Genomic DNA, 5,272 nt, shown 5'->3' on the forward strand with positions numbered 1-5,272 from the left:
ATAAAATTTTTTTGACATGGCCTGACTGTACCTCTTTTGGAAAAAAAGGAAAACAATTAAAAATAATTAAAAGGAAATGAAAACAGAAATCTCGAATTTCCTATTCATATCTTTAAAAAAAATTAAATCTCTTTATTTTTGAATTGTTCAATTTCATTTGAAACAATACGGCCAGACCGTCATTCCGAATAAAAAAAAAGTCATGTACAAATTAAATTGGAAAAAAGCTAGATAGAAAAAATAGGAAGAACAAAACAATTAAAATTGCAGGGTTTTCAGTTGATAAGGCAATAGCATCCATTTTTATGGCAGGCTTCTTAGATGGAATGGCAAACAAAGCTAATTGATATGGGAACGACTTCAGGTGATAGGGAAATCAAATGCCTTTTATTGTGATGTTCTCAGATGATATTGTCATAGTTGCCATTGATATTGTACATGACCTCCCAGCGTACGTGCAAATACGTTCAGTAACAACGGCTACTATGACAATATCATCTGATGACATTTCAATAAAAGGTATTTGATTCCCCTGTCATCTGAATTCTTTTCTACATCAACTAGCTTTGGACTAAAGACTATCCAGTTACGGGAAGAAACAAGTCACAAATTGCACCTATTGACAGGCCGAGGACTCTGGAGGTTGTATTGCCAACTAAGAGGAAGCAATAACACCAAACACAACACTTATTGACATTATGGAAGATTTACAGAAACACGTAGATGACAATAACACATGTTACCATATCAATGTGCAACGGCCAAATGAATATAATATCCTAAGGACTAGATCCATTTAAGCATGCGCTTGTTTGCGTTTCCCTTGTGCCCAAACCACCATTACCAACGTCCTAACTGATCGTATTAGTAACATTCATCTTTTTTTTTTCAGAGTAAATGCGAATCCCATTTTCGGTGTCTTGCAGCCAATTTCGCGCTAAACGACTCTTATCAGTGCAATAACGTTAGATTTAAAACCGACCTGAGACACATTTTCGCAACGTAAAAGGTTGATGTGTGAGGTGTAACTTTACCATTAACTTCGCCCGGCACACTTGAATGGGCGAAAAGAATCGTTACACGCGCATTTGGATGGTGATTTTCAAATGGCATCGAATGGGATTCGTTTTTTTATTATTTTTTGTCGACGAAGTAACGACTGTTGCAGTGCGGAGAGGACCTGGTCAACTGACTTCGATTTCGACAGGAAAGCGCACAATTTATGTGTCACTGGAGAGAGTGTCATTTAAATGCTGCCCCTGAGTGTAGTGCGTTGGCCACTTTCGCGACCATTCATCGACGCCAGCCCGACGCATCCCGCCGTCGATTTTGATTTTACAGATGAGAAACGTGATTTATTGGAAAGCATGCACCAGACCAGCACGGTGTGGCGGGCGTGGGAAAAAACCATTCCACAGCGTACGACCGGCCCCCTGAGGTGAGTTTTATTTCATGTGTCGGGTTGTATGCGTTTTTTAGCTTGCATTCTTTTCTGCAGTGTTTCTTTACGTCGTTGCACGAAGGGTGAAATAACTGTTGAATCGAATTCGCGTTCAAGTGCACTTTCAACGGCTTGTTCGTCGATTGGTCACGATGCACGGGTGCACGTGCCGTACGAGCTAGCCAGGTATTGATTTGATTTTGTGAAAACAATAACAGTACGTTGTGATTGCATTCCAACCGGGCAAGGTAGAGATGAATTCCGCAATCGATACTCAGGAAGGAAGGAGAAGCGGGACGGTAAATCAAACATGCATTGCTTCGTGTTTTCTGAGCAGTTTGAAGAACATTCAGTACGAAATATTGAGGGTGAAAGTGAAATCATCCAACGATGAAGATGAAATTTCTGCTGAAACTAAAGGACTTCCAAGAACAGATTGAACTCGATGGTTTGAGTATTTTTGACCGCTTATAATCATCTTACGTAAACTTTGTATAACATGAAACGAGTTTAAAACGAGCCGCTAACAAATTTTCAGCAGTTTAAACCTGTAACTATCGCTAAGCGAAAATTCTTCACAAAAGCACCCCAATATCCTAGACCCCTAACAATATCGGCCCAACAGAGCTGATCGGTAGTACACGCTCGAACACCAATTGTTAGATCGATTAGATTTAGTTTCTTTTTTTGCCGTAAATTAAAACCATAGAAATAGGGATTCGCTCCCGAAGAGCTGTTAGTGCAGGGTCCCACGACCATCCGGCCATCCCTCGGGGACATTCAAAAATGGCTAGTGACCGGAATATCTAAAAGCACTTGATGCTCTTTTGTTGTCTCAGTCTCCCACTGGTTGCCTGATGGTAACACAGACCATGCACACGCCACACACGCCAGCATGTACTTGGCATATAAAGTTGTAGTTTCATTAATTGCCTGGAACTGCGCAAAAATGGATCCAGCCCGGAAAGCGTACACACACATACACACACACTCAACCCAACGCTTCTGCCCATTATCCAGCACTTCTGCACCACAGAGACAAAAGCCTCCACGACGGGTCACGTTCACGTTGGGTCGCTGAGGAGGAAAAATTGTGGAGGAAAAACTATCTAACTGGTTGTTACGTTACTCTAACCAGCTATACAATTTGCCTCAAACAACCCGGACCAAAGAGCTCCGGTAGAGACCACGGAACAGTGCGAACCTTTACATCCATCCAGTGTGAAAAGAAGAATGAATCCTTTCCACCCCGGCTCCGTTATAGTTATGGTTGAGCTATCTTTTTTTTCCTGCTACCTCTCCCTCTCTGGTGTTGTACTTCCTGGGCCTCGTTGCTCGTCTCCTGGTGCTTTGAATTATTCTAAATAATTTATTCATGCATTCGCACGCAGAAACCCTACAGGGCTGTACGGAGCATGAAAGCAAAAAAAAAACCGGGAGATGTACAAGTACAAAAACAAGGCAAAAGCACGAGAGTAATTGCTAAGCCTCCAGCTTTCAGGCTTCACATTGATCCGACAGGAAAAGTGGTTAGTTGTCCCTGACACGACACCTCACGCCCAGTCAGCCCAGCTCATCTTGCTGCTGCTGCTACTTTATTGGCCAATTTGCTCAACACGACACTGGCTTGTGTAGGAGGGCTTGTGGGTGGGAGCGTGTGTGTGTGTGTGTGTGTGTGTGTGTGTGTGTGTGTGTGTGTGTGTGTGTGTGTGTGTGTGTGTAGTACAATGGTGTAGAACATTGAAGAGTGATCTGAGCAAGTGCATTCCTGAAAATGGTTTAACACTCACTGCTATTGCACCAATTTAGGTGCATCTTTTTTTCAGATGGCTTTTAAAGGTTTTATTGAAAATTTCAAAATAAATTCCAAAAAGGAAAAGTTTTGCTTAGTTTAAGGAAAATAATTTAAAAAATCAACAGAAACTATGTGCTTCGATCAAGATTTGTAGCTTGAGTGCATTAAAAATAACTATATTTGAACAAAAACCATGATAAATTCGCAGTTTTTTTTCCAAAAATCTAAAAATATGTTTTTAAGTTTTTATAAAACACTCAAAAGTTAAAACATTAATAGAACGCCACATTCAATTGAAATTTAAATACAAGAGTGTTTTGTAATTATAAATAGGAAGCCGTATTTCCATCTACAATGTTCTATTTTTAATAAAATAACATGTAACTCTCAACTTGCTTATATTAAGACAAATTTGTTGGTAAATTGTATTCAAAACGAAGAAGACATCAATAATTGCCACAGGGCAATTCATAAAGGTAGTACCCTCACATGGTCACACATAATTCATATTATTTCTCACCTTTTTACCATTATGACGACCGAACGCCGAGATCCGTCTCCATAAAAGTTGTTGCCAATGATTAGCCTAGGTAATAGCACCCTAGCACAGCCTCATCCATGTTTGAACTTTTATGTGGCCTTTTAAACCAAACTCGGCTAGCACCGGCTACGGCCTCCTGCAGAGCCCTCCTCTTCCCTCAACCTGCCACCAGTAGCGTGGAGTTTATTTAATTTGGTACATTTTTACATCCATTATCTCTGATTGCGAAGCCCGAACCACCCCCTCCGGATGGGAAAAGTTGCTTCAAAGGGTTCATTCAAATGCAGTGCACAGGAATAGTGCACCGAGCAAACCGGCTGCTGCTGTAAGGCTGCTGGAGAGTGCATATTTTGATCGGATTTAACCGGTAATGGTTGAATGGCTTTTAGCGGCAAAACTAAACGAAAATGGATGGCCTTTGAAGGTGTGCCCCTTTTTTTGTTTGTAATACAAAAATTTACTAATTGATTTGCCCACTAAAAATAGTGCTTCGATCGATGTGTTGCAAGTTTTGCATTATTTTCCAATTTTTATACTTCCAGGAACTGTTCAACGAGCCTCACCAATCTTTGCCCCTAGGGTTGCAAGGTTGCTATGAAAGGGTAACCCGGAAAAGCGAGCCCACCGGAACTGAGCGCCAGGTCCACTTGGGATAGTTTGATCATTTTAATTGCGATAATGAATTCTCAGCCGTGTACTTTATGCTCTCGCACCATCAACTTCCTTCGCCGAGCCACGTTCCCATGTTTCTGCCGCTTACACAGTTTGTACCCACACACACACTCACACACCCGCACGTATGTATGTGTGTGTATCTAATTTACTTTTGTAAAATTATTTTAATAATCCGATTTAAAACGGATTACCACGTACGCCCGTACGTGACTGGTTGCAATTGCTGGAGTTGCGCTACCGTACCACGATGCGCTCCGGGTCTTCGCCCGGCCTGGCAGAGGCGTTCCTGCTAAGCGGATGTAGCGGCATAAAAGGATTTAGTTCCGGTTTGTTTACGGCGTAGCGCTGATGAAGGGTAGCCGAGCTTTGGGTTAGAATCGTGGTCACCGTCTAATGAGGGAGCAACGTAGAGAGGAGTGGTTGTGAAGCGGCGGGCTTAATTTGTACGTTCTTGTTGAGAAACTATTGAAAAATGTGTTTTAAAGTGAAGAACCTTTTATGTTTTAAAATATACAAAAATTGTTTCAGCTTAAATCCTAACAGTTAAAATCACTATGAAGGTCACTTTCAAACCTCTAGAAAACAACTTCAAATTCAACATTATTTCTAAACCCATTAAAGTTCCCATCCATCAACAACCGTAAGTGCTTTCGCAGTTTAAACTTCAGCAAAAGTGAAACAAACGGCGCGCACATGTAGCAATAAACCATCACCACGCACCGAAAAGCATTAAAGTCACAAGAAATAGATAAAATTCGTACGTCATGTCATGCCCCAACCGAGCCGTGGCGTACGCAAACCCGTCCGTATGTGCCACAAA

General features: G+C 41.4%; 1 long non-coding RNA gene across 1 annotated transcript; it reads left to right on the forward strand.

Moving 5' to 3' along the window:
* Positions 1–237: 237 nt before the first annotated feature.
* LOC118513218 lies at positions 238–5,272 on the forward strand. Its single transcript, XR_004906432.1, has 2 exons — positions 238–1,438; positions 4,320–5,272. It is a non-coding gene; the product is annotated as an uncharacterized LOC118513218 (long non-coding RNA).

The sequence above is a fragment of the Anopheles stephensi genome, chromosome 3, assembly GCF_013141755.1.
Source record: "Anopheles stephensi strain Indian chromosome 3, UCI_ANSTEP_V1.0, whole genome shotgun sequence".
Lineage (NCBI taxonomy): Eukaryota > Metazoa > Arthropoda > Insecta > Diptera > Culicidae > Anopheles > Anopheles stephensi.